Source organism: Cygnus atratus, chromosome 10 (assembly GCF_013377495.2).
Source record: "Cygnus atratus isolate AKBS03 ecotype Queensland, Australia chromosome 10, CAtr_DNAZoo_HiC_assembly, whole genome shotgun sequence".
Classification (NCBI taxonomy): Eukaryota; Metazoa; Chordata; class Aves; order Anseriformes; family Anatidae; genus Cygnus; species Cygnus atratus.
In genome coordinates, this window is record NC_066371.1 from 21424466 (window position 1) to 21436704 (window position 12239).

Consider the following 12239-nt stretch of genomic DNA (forward strand, 5'->3'; position numbering starts at 1 on the left):
GAAATGAGAGGAAAATGAGGTAAACCAAAGCTCTTATAGGTCATAACTCACTGAAGGAACCAGTTCAGTTGGTTCCTGGGGTAAGTGATCAGTGGAGAGCAGGACTCTAACCTGGGCTTTGAGTATTTAGGTATTTGTAGTAGCAGAAGTCAAAAGAGGCCAGCTTTGCCAAAACTGATAAAAATTGACACCCCCTCCTGCCCCTTTTTTTTTTTAAATATTCTTATTATAGAAGGGGAAGCTGAAATAGAAAGGGTATCTACTTAATATGCTGCAGTGCAAAAGGAGTCAGTCTATTGAGACAGGCCTGTGCAGGCTGCAGGGCCTAATGGGCTAGGCTGCAGCAGGTCAGGAGCTGGTGGGCTTTGGAGGTGAAGTCTCATTAGGAGGCAATGAAGATCAACTTATGTAAATTTCAAAAATAATCATTTAGAAGTTCTGGTGTCTTTTATAACTATATATTCAGACTATGGACATTTTTCATTATAGTTATATATCTAAGAGTGACAAGTAAAGCTTGCTATTTAGCCTCATCTACTGTGTCTTGCCATGTCTCGTCAATGCATCCCAGCCAACAATGAGGGAACTTTGTTTTCACCTTAAGCACATGTTTTCTTCTTTCAGCACCTAAGCTCACCTTTTGACTTCGGTTTGAAATTCTGGACCTGTTGAAATTGGTGGAAGTTTTGGCACAGATTTCAATAGAGCAAGCATTTTGTTCCAGGTGCTTTGCTCAATACAGCATATAAAATTACAAACCATAGGCCTTTCCTCTTTCTCAACTTCTCAGTCATCCTAGGTATCACTAAGTGATAAACACAAAAATCTTGAGGAAACAAAATGGCATCTTAAAGAAGGATCCTACATGAATGATTAAAATACCTTTTAATATATATAATAGGTACACTTATGCACACACATACATAAGATGTCAATGGGATCAAAGCTTTTCTCCAGCACTTTAATAGGTGGCATGCACCCTAACTTATCTGCTAGAATCAAAACTTATTCATGCATGTGCAGGTGCTGGGAGTTGCTTTTTCATATTGTTGGCACAGGGCCACATTGCAGAGCTGTACACCTTTTTTTTTTTTTTTTATTACAAGCCCATGTTTTCTCAGGTGTTCATTTATCTCTGTGAAGAAGTTTCTCACACCTGTAACCTCAGGTTTAGTATGCTAATAGGAAGAGGTGCTCTTGCTGCATATAAACAGGTCTTAGTCTGTGTTAGATGCAAGAATATGACCATAGAAATATTTTTATATTATTTGAAAAGATTATTTGCCAATATAGGGATTATTCACATGGAATAGCAACAGTTAGCATTTGGAACAGACTAGCAAAGGATTTGGTAGGTTTTCTACCATTGTGAGTTTTACTGTCAAAGTTGGATAGCTTTCTAAAATAAGTTTATGTTCAACCTCCAAGATTCGGGCTTAGAAGCATGAACCACTGTGTGAAATGTATACTTAGAATTATAACGAAAATTAGCGTAATGACACTTTTGGGTTTTAAATATCCATGAGCCCATGATTGTTGTGGTAACAGGAAGTTACCATGAACAAAGTGAATGAAGATGGAAAGCAAATAAAGCTTATCTTCTTCAAAAATAAAAATAAAATGCTTTGAAGAGCTAATGTATTTCTTTAGGTGTATATTACGTTCCATGGGATTAATATAACAGAATCACGGAATGTTTGAGGTTGGAAGGAACCTCCAGAGACCATCTACTCCAACCCCCGCTGCACATCCAGGTGAGCCTTAAAATATTAAGGCAATCCTTATAATATAAGCCCTTTGCTTAGGCGGGACAGTCTGCTAATTCAATATTAAGTTTTAAAATTACCGAGTGGATTGATTGGAGAATTTCTCAGGATTTAAAAGAGTTCTGAATTTATACTAAATATCTTTCAGGCAACTTAGGAAGTGACTCGGTTCTTGCCCCATTACAAAAATTGTGATTTTTCTGAAGGCAATATGGCCAGTTCCTATTTCCCTTAATACTCTGCATTTTGACATCAATGCAACTAGAAGTCAAATTACTGTTTTTTCCATTGTCTGAGAGACTTTTGCTTTTTTGCAGTTGTCTACTTCAAGGGTTCATTTCTTCTCCTTTGCAGTCTGTAGAGTTTTATTGTTGCCTCTCAAAGACTAGGGACAGGGCTCTGTTTTTTAATTTGTGCACTTATTTGATCCAAAGAGCTGGCTCTTGTTATCTAGACTGAAAGTCACTTTCTCATCCATTAGTCGGTGCATGTTAAAGATCAAAAGTTTGGGGGATTTGTTGATGATTCTAATCTCACAACATTTTTCTTTATTTACTGTTCTAAGAGATTCTGTATTTAGAAATCTGAAAAAATTGTTTTCAATGTCAACATCTAATTATGTCCCATAAATAAAAAAAGCTGGAGCCACTTAAAATAGTTTCAAAGACTTCCCCATGGAATGTCAGATGGAATAGTCTGTAGTTTCCTGGTTTAAATCTGTGCTTTTATTTTACATTGTGGTATTACATTGCCACTTGTTTTTCTAGTCTTTTGGGACCACTGTTGAAATATATAAGGTTATAAAAGAAAATATATCTTTAAATAATGCTAAAACTTTTCTAATTTTGGCTCACTTTTATGGCTACTCTGGAAGATGTGCTGTTTTCAAATCTTATCAGGATCAAAACCTTTAACTCCTACTTATTTCAGAATTTCCTGAGTAAGCCAGAAAATTAAAAAAATAAAAGAAAAGAAAAAAGAAAAAAAAAGAAGAAAAGAAAAATTATTAGTTAAAATTATATTTTTCCAGTTACTGAAGGAGGACCTATGACAGAAACTGGCTTTTGGGAATTCAGCGCGTAGGAATATTCAAGTACCCAAGAGTAACCCAGCATTTTGCAGACAAGTTAATGTCCCACTTGTCCAATGCATGATGGAGCAGCAGGAGCCATCAGAAATATTCTGAGAATCAGCTAACATGGGCAGTGCAGGAGCTGCCTTGGTCAGTGCTTGTTCTGTACCTACAAATGTCCTCAAATGACATATGTAGCTCTGTTTCTGCCTTTGCTGAATCCTGGCATCATACTATTAATCGCAGAGACACCGCTACATCATCTGACAGCAAGCCGTACCAAAAGCACAGGTAGATACTAAAGATATTATTTTCCAAAGCCATGCTGCCACAGACATTGTATTGCCAGCAGATGACACATTACCTGACTGTACAGAGCCGTACAGAACTGCAGCCCACTGCACACGGTGGCATTGCAGCCTCCTGCTGAGGGTACACCTCCAGATACTGCATGAGTAGGTTTGATGGGTACCCACAGCAGCTCTGCAAATGAAATCTAAATCAAAATACGTGATTGCTCTCAACTGGCTGTTTAAAATCTTCCCTTTTAAATAGCAGTGCTTTCCTCAAAACCACTCTCATACTTTAAGGAGTATCTCAGAGCAGCAGTGACATTGTCATGACACCCAGCCAGGCAGATTTAAGACCACCTGGGTCATATTGCTATGTTCATTGCTCATCATAAAAGGTAGGAGCCACCACATTTCCCAGAGGAGCGGTCCTCCAGTCATTTCTTTTTCCTTCTGTTTTCAAGTTATTGTTTGTATTAATCTTTATACCTCCACTCCTGTTTTCAAAGGACTTAGTAGATGGCTTATTCTACAATTTCTGGTACAGATTACTTTGGTCAAAGTACATTTTCTCTTGGTAAGCTCTTTCAATAAAGCTGGGTGAATAATGTCTGAGAGAGGGGTTGAATAACACTGTTGGTTTATTTTGGTATTTGCAACCATTTCATTTGCTTTCTTGAAACTTTCATAAATGGAATTTTAAATTGGTATTATTTATAGGCATAGAGATAGGAAGAATAAAGGCTCTACATGTGTACAGTTCTGGGCACCACAGTACAAAAAGGACATGAAACTATTGGAGAGTGTCCAGAGAAGGGCTACAAAGATGGTGAAGGGCCTAGAAGGGAAGATGTATGAGGAGTGGCTGAGGTCACTTGGCCTGTTCAGCCTGGAAGAGAGGAGGCTGAGGGGAGGCCTCATTGTGGCCTACAGCTTCCTCACGAGGAGGAGCGGAGGGGCAGGCACCGATCTGTTCTCTTTAGTGACCAGCGATAGGACCCAAGGGAATAGTGTCAAGCTGCGACAGGGGAGGTTCAGGCTGGATATCAGGAAGAGGCTCTTCACTGAGAGGGTTGTCGTGCACTGGAACAGGCTCCCCAGGGATGTAGTCACTGCACCAAGCCTGTTGGAGTTTAAGTGTTTGGACTGTGCTCTTAGTCATAGGATCTGAATTTTTGGGTAGACATGTGTGGTGCTAGGAGTTGTATTCGATGATCCTTATGGGTCCCTTCCAACCTGGGATATTCTATGATACATATGTACATGCACAATATTTAAACTGCAATTATGTGTTTATCTTGGAGAGCATATCTGAATTAGGTACTCTATACTCTGGGAAGGGAGTGATAGCATAGGGCTCAGGTGGACTGTAATTATCACACACAATTAGTCTGAAATATTGACTACTGCCAATGGCTTTTCAGCAATCCTTAAGGCTGAGGTAGTTTCATGGAGTCAACAGAAAAGAATTTTGAATTAATCCATTTGTAAAAAATGCTAAAGATGACTTGGAAATGGTTTGCTATCAAAAAAGAAGCTGTGACTGTCACAGGAAATGTCAGACATGAATAACTAGCCAAGATCTAGTTTCAATGTCTTGCAAATTTGGATACACAAAAACATAATTTGTACAGAAGAATTTGCATATAACCCTCTTTAAATTTTAGCTTAATATTTTTTTCAAGGAATGACCGTGAATTTGTGTTTTTCAGGTTGTGCCTTTCTAACACACTTTATTTTCTCACTGATGTGTGTCCCTCCCCAGTAAAAACCACAAAGCAAACAGAGTAGATTTCAAAATGCATGCCCTCCTAAGCTCTTTCTTAGGAATTTTGCTGAGCTTAAATGTCTTCATTATGTGTGAAAAAGTAAATACACATGTAACAAAGAGTTCTTCCTTCTTTGGGCAAGAATGTTATATAATGGAAGAAATATTATTCTTGGCATGGTAATTAAAAAGAAATAACACATTTGAATAGTACTAGCCCACAAAATGCAGGGCTTACAGCTGGCAAGCCATATAATTTTATTCAAAGATAATTTTTTTCCACTATGCTAGGAGTTATATGGGTGATATGTCAGGAGCCTTTGGCTTTTGTTAGTTTTTGTAGTAACAGTAATACAACTGAAACCATAAAATTTTATTTTACATATTAATTTTACAGAAGTTATTTTCTTCTCGTTTCAACTGTACAGTATTGAGTGAAGTCTATACATACGGAATCCAGAACTGTTTCATTTTCATAATTTTTCTACGGGATTTCTTCTAACAGCCACAGAATATTAGAGGTTATATATTTATAGGTTCTGTCTTTCTCATTTTGTGCTGTAGTAAGGCTCATGTGATCCAGGCTCTTGCACTCCTCCGAGCATGTCTGCAATCAGTGTGACCTTCCTAGAGATGTGGCTCTGAGCACTGAACCATCCACCCACTTTTAGGGGTAATTTGCACTTTAATTAAAGGTCCATAGGGAAGTGTACCTGTAGCATCCTGCAGGTCAAGCATGGGGCCTTGGGGGCAATGTGAAGCTCTGAAACCAAATGCAACTTTTTTCACTGTTGTTTTTTTTCTTCTGAAGGAGTTGATTCGTACAATGGTCTCAACACTGGGAGATGGGTAAACAGTACTATTTTGCCTTAAACAGCTATATTCCCTGAGTGAATGGTCAGTACTGAGGACCTTCTGCACGGGAATCTGTTGAGAAGATGGAGCAGTACCACTGCCAGGAAGAGCCAAGGATGTGCTGGCCTCTTGCTCCTTCTTTCCTTCAGTGTTCTCATTTCCCCCCAGTGCTGGTGTAAATACAATACCCCCCTCCCTCCCCAAGGAAACACATCTGTGGTAATATATGGCATCTGTAGCTGTATGCTTGCTTACTGCCAAGTGAGAGAAACCGAGTGGCTCTTGAGCCTACTGTCCCCTTCTCTCACCAGGTCCCAACTAAGCCCTGCAGCACAACTGCAGGCCAAGGGCCAGGAGCTGTGCCGCCAGCGGGCACACTGCAGAGCAGTTGCAACATCACCTTCTGGTGGGGAAATCTCTGTGTTTACCTTCAGTAGGATGATTTGATCCGCAGCCCGGGCGCTGTTGCTGGGTGGCTGGCAAGGTCATTCCTTGCATGCTTCTGAGGAAATGTTTGGAGGGAGGGAGAGAGGGAGGGTGAGTGGCAACACCTGCCAGCAGCAGCAGGAGAGGCTTGCAGCTCCTACCTGTTAGAAAGGCAAGGGCTCTTCCTATGTTATATTGTCATTATCTCTTCCTCCAACATACTTTATTGTGATTAAAGAAGAAGGCCTCTCTAAAAGAGGAATGCCAACATTATACCTTCCTCATGAGGTAAAAATCAGAAAAAATACCTTCCCTGCTCCATTTTAAAACAATGTAAAGCACTGCTGAAGGTGCCAGAAATACAGGGAGAGAGGAGGGAGAAAGAAAAGGCCGCTCTGTGCCATCTTTCTCCTCCTCCACCTTTGAGTGGCTGCATAAAATAAAAGCCCTTCCCTGTGAGCAGGGTGAGCCAGGCCCACACCAGCCCATGCAGGGGCTGGGGCCTTTCAGGCAGAGGAAATCTGGGGGTGGACAGTTTGTGAGAGCACCAAGGGAGTCTCTCAAGCTGTACTCACATGAAGGACTATTGCATTCCTGGGTGCGTTTGCTTGGGCAAGACTGGTAGAGGTACTGATTGCCATTTCAAGGTTGCAGTGTATTCAAGAGGGTTTGCCTTTGGCATCGTGACGGCCAGAGTCTTTTGGAGCCTGATTGTGCACTAAAGAACATGTCGGGAAACCACAAGACATAGTTTCGCTGTGTGGCGATAATCTGCAGGGAGCCTGGATAGCTGTAATGCTTCATTGCTGCTTCCTCCGTGTCTGGCTTTGCATTAACTCTTCAATTTGCTTGCTTTGGCTTCCCTGACTGTTAAATGCATACACACAGGGTCACTTCAACATAGGAGAAAATCGGCTGCCGCAGTCGGCTGCTCCTCAGCCTCCAAGCACCGGTGCTGGAGGTAAGTGCCTGCCTCCCCTGCGCCGGTGACCAGAACGGGGGATTAGGGTAATGCACGAGGGATTTTTCACACAAATAAAATTTACTATTAAATTTACAAAGACTACTTTTAACTGTTATCAAATGACAAATGGTTTTGAAAGGAGCTCTCTGTCTACCACTCCTGTCTTTGCTTTGCCAACCCCACTAAGCACGGGGAAGCTGTCTTCTTAACCCCTTTTTACAGTTTTCTGCTTTCTGATCTCCTCTTGTAACAATGCAGAAGTTTTGCCATTTTCACTAGGGATATTCCATTCCCATTTTCTCTAGTGCTTCTTTACTTTGATCATTTAGATTTAAAGAGACTGGTCAAAAGCTGGTAGCTGGAACATCCCAGACCTCCCTTTGGGCAGGGATTGCCGTCGCCCTCTCCCCACAAATCAGGCCAGTGCTTGCAAGACTGCAGAAGCACCGTTTCCTCCCCCATGCACAATGCAGTCACAAAATGTGGTCTCTCAGGCCCGAGCGATGCAAAATGTTTTCACAGACCTGGGAACTGCTGGAATTTATAGGTAGGGGAGGAAACTTTGAATGTTTTTTGCTAGATCTAATTTTTTGTTGGTATTTACTGCTGCTTTTATTTAAGCAAATGTGTTTTAAATATATGATATTTCTTGCTGGTTGCAACTGGTAAAAACAAACAAAATAACATTTGGTAAAAATAGACTGTTATTTGAAATATATTTTTTATGAATGGCTATTATCAAAAGCAAATAAACTGAAAAAAAAATAAAACCACATCTTTCTATAGTGAAACCAACAAACTTCAGATTTATCCTGTTTGTGACTTTAAAATTAGACTGAAGAGACAGGCAAACAAGAATGAATATGAACAGCAAAAAGAAAAGAGGCAAAATGTCTGACAGAGAGTACAACAGATGCCATCCTATGTAACTTGCTGCATCAATTTGACTCATAAAATGGGAACTGGCCTTACAGCTAGGTAAACTGCAGAAATAGAAAGATGCAGGTTGGGGGGAAAAAAAAAATCAGAGCAGCTATGTCGCTACATATACCAGAAAATATTTGGCTTGGCCGGAGTGTCAGTTTAATGTTTAAGCAGTTCTTACTTTTCTCAGGGTGGTTTATGCATCATTAATAAGGACTGAACTATAGTTAGCTCAGTCACACAGAAGCTGCTCCCATGATCTGAATATCTTGCACTATGCTAACTGTACAAGTCAGAATAAATATATGATGTTTATAATTCATACTTAAAGTGAATAATGCTGGATTGTCAAATCTCAATTAGCCATGGTTGCTTATTTGGTCTAAGGATTATCTTTGCCATGGACCCTGAGTGCTTTAACCCGACAGATTGCTTAAAGGAGATAAAGCATTGTGCAACGGGGCTCTTCTGTCCCCGGGAACAGCTCAGCTCTGGGAACAGCTGGGGGGCAGAGCTCCCCTTTGCCAGCATGCCGCGGGGGTGCTCACACCATGGACCACGGTCCCGCAGCAGGGGGCACGTGCTCTGCGCTGGCACCCCACTCCTGACCCCGGCACCTCTGAGCCTCCCGGCCTGCAAGAGGCTGGCTGGGTCAGACCTGTGGCTGCTCTGGCATCTCCTGCTGGGGCCCTTTGCCTGCCGAGGCTCCCAGCCCAGCCTTCGTGGGGACCAAGTCCCAGCTTGCTCTTGCTGAGCAGCTCGTGAGTCCCTGCATTGCCTCCACTTCCCAGCAGAGCTTTGAGTTTAACAAGTTGGTTTTGTAAGTATTGGTATATCCAGGTCAAGTTAGCCCTGGCTTCTTGCAGGCACTCTTTCTTTGCAATTTTGGGTTGGATTCTTTGCAGTTTTACTCCTGAGAAGTTTTCTGCTGATCCTTCATGGAAAACCCAGTTAAGGACAAAATAATGATTTGTAATTATTGTTCTATTACTAGAGAAAGAAATAATGTAGCTCATCAGTAGGTGATTACCAGACAGGTGGTTATCATCCTTGTCATGATGATAATTCCCTGGCAGAGCTAGATGAGCCCCTTCAGGTGATGTGTAGATAACGGTACAGCCCTCTGGGAGGCATTGTGCTGTTCTTATTCACCTAGCAGTGACCTCAGTTGTACTAGGAAGGCTTGCATTTAAATATAAAAGAAACATTCGAATATGTATTAGAAGTTCATATCGTAGTATATGTGAGACAAAAGATTTTATCTTGTAAATAAAAACTTGAATTAGAAGTTAAAAATGGCTTCTATAAAATAACATCCAACTGTAATTGTTTTTCTCCAGATAATGTGGATGCCTTAAGACTGATTAAAAATACAAGCAAACAAAAGAAACTTTAAAAGCCCTTTCTAGAATTCTGTGGCTGGATTTAGTACTAAATTATGTTCCTGCAAAAGGGAGGGATTAAGCAGGCTCAGTTCTGATGACTCTATTTCTATCTCTGATGATATCTTCCAGAGTATCTTGCTGAAGATGCTATAAATGTGAGTACAGAAAAACTGAGCTTTTTTTTTTTTTTTTTTTTTTTTTTTTACACAGGCAGGTCTTTTCCTTAAGCATAAATAATCTTTTTTAAATTTTTTTTTTTTTTTGAGATAAAGGCTATATCGGTACCAGGCCAATGGCTGGAATTTCCTGTTGAAAAGGAATTCTTGTAAATACTGTTTCTCTTAAGACAAACATTCATGACTTCCAGTGAAAATTTCTCTGATTAGTCCATTTAAAGAACAAACCACAGAAATTAGCATCTTTCAAAACTTCACACAAAGTTAATATTGCATAATGTTTAAAAGAAAAAGTCATAAGGCTACTTTTTGTTTAATTATTTTGGAGTTTTTATGCTTAAGGAGGTGTAAGTCCCTTCAAGATTTTTGAAATTATTCATGCACCTAAATCCCATTTAATTAAATGGAAGTTATAAATATAAATATATATAAATATATATAAATATAGTGCTTTTTATTAATTATTGTTACTTTAAATCTGAGTTTCTTAGGCATTTTTAAAATTTCTTCAACTTTTTCTTTAAAGAAAAAAGAGAAAAATATATGCAAGTGATCATATTCCTCAAAGAGCATGTGCGTGAAAACATATTCCCTAGTTAAAGTTCTGTTAAAAGAAAGTCAGAAGTCTTGCATGTTATCAGCAAGAATAATGTACAAGAATGTCTTATAGTACTTTCAGGAGATTATTTTCAACCAGCTTTGAGCTCTGAACTACACATAAAAATAAAGATTTACACATTAATTTTGTTTAATCTGAATCGTTCTGATTTGTTTGTTTGAGGATGCTAGCCTTAATATAAAGCGTTTTAAGATATTCTTTGCCTTTTTTTTTTATGACAAGTAACATAAAAAATAAAAGATTTCCCCATATAACAGTAGCCGCTGGTGTCCTGTGTCAGGGTATTAACCTTTTTAACCCTGTCAGTTGACTGGGGCCAGGAAATATAGACTAGTCTTTTACTGCTCTTCTGTGTGTCACAACTTTATTACACATCACATTTTTACTCTTCTGAAGTGTCTATAGTACTAAAAAAAAATAGTCTTGTAAAGAGAATGCAGCGTTACATGGCTAAAAAGGTATGTAGGACTGAATACCATATATTTTATCAAAGCAATGTCCTTCATCCAAAGTGCATTATTGTTGCTCTGTAAAATCTTAACATCAAAGAAAGACTCAGGGCTCTGTTTCATATTTTGTAAAGGTGATCTCTGAGCGTTTCTAGTGGAATTATTCAATAGTTTGCTCTATATCATTTTGCTGATGACAGGAAAGCTGTCTCATGCCTTTAGTGGTATCTGTACAAAGTTGGCTTGTCTTTCAAGTTAGAATAAAGACTTATATAGTTGATTAGCAATAAATATTTCAACTGCTATTAACAAAATATTAGTTCCTACAGGCAATAGTATTGTCCATTACTTATACATACAAAACTGTTCTCTTCTCAGAGAGTTTGTGCACATCCTCCACTTAGAAGAATAATGAAAATTATATGGGCACTTAAAATGTCTTCACAGTAAGATGGCATCATATTACTAGGAGAATCAAAGACACCCTTTAATTTATAGAAGAGCATTGCTTTACCACTTAATTATAAATCTACAGAGACTTGCACATTATTTTCAGTAATCCAGATAGCAGCCCCTGGTATAAGAATGTGACCTTCCAGTAAATATCATTTTGATAAATATATGGCAGCTTTGGGCATTACAAGGGAAGCTGCATCTGATTCTCTTCTCATTCCTGGGGTCACATGCAATAGCCTGGCTTCTTGCTGCTCACCCTTATGTCCTTCTCTTCCAGATGGTCACCCATAATTTACCATTCATGTTTGTGCAAAAGGTTCACCTCCAAGAACTATTTCTTGTGGCAACCAGGGCAGCAAGTGTGCAAAGTGGCTTGGAGCGTACTCAAACCGTAGGGTACCCGCCTGCCAGGGGCAGGAGTGTTACAGGAATGTGAGTCCTTTCTCCTGTTTCTGCCCCGACTTCAGAGCCCTGCCCGGTGCAGGCAGGTGGCCCCAGCTGTCACCTTTGGCAGAGGGAGCTGCCTTGCTGCCTGTGCCCCCTGCCCCCACTTCTCTGGTGTCCCCTTCGCTTGCTCACACCTCCGCCACTACTCTCCTCTCCTGGAGCAGAGATGTGCACATTTGATCCATCTCTGATACAGAGTTTATGCCCTTTGGTGGCTGAACTTGCCCAGCCCTCAGGGCAGCAGACAGGCTCCCAGGTCACAGTCCAACCACTGTTACCTTTTTGCTGCTTTCTGTGCATGTGTGTGGTGTGCGTGCGCTTCCTTAGGTTCCTGCCTCAGCAGCCTCCTTTGATTGAACTCCTGGCCTTCAAGGAGGGTAATATAACACAGATAACCTGAGCAATCTCTGTCATCCTCCACAGCAGGGTATTGCTTTGGGCAAACTTAAATATGATCTGGGGAATGTTCCAATGAGACTTCATCGCTACTAGATGGAATTTGGTCCCCACCATCACTTTATTTCTCCTTAGCAGTTTTGGTCCTTTAGAAACAGCACCAAAGACTGTGACAACATTCTCTGTGAGGAGTTTTTTGCTTTTTTTCAGCTTTTTCCCAAACCCTCCATGTGCCTCTGGCTGCCT

The 12239-nt window shown here is 40.2% G+C and overlaps 1 long non-coding RNA gene across 1 annotated transcript in view; it reads left to right on the plus strand.

Annotated features, from left to right (window-relative positions):
* The first annotated feature begins 6941 nt into the window (after window positions 1-6941).
* The window catches only part of LOC118253711 (uncharacterized), a 43926-nt gene continuing 38628 nt past the window's right edge, over window positions 6942-12239 (plus strand). The window contains exon 1 of the long non-coding RNA XR_007708697.1: window positions 6942-7138. This is a non-coding gene — a long non-coding RNA (uncharacterized LOC118253711). The remainder of the gene's footprint in view (window positions 7139-12239) is intronic.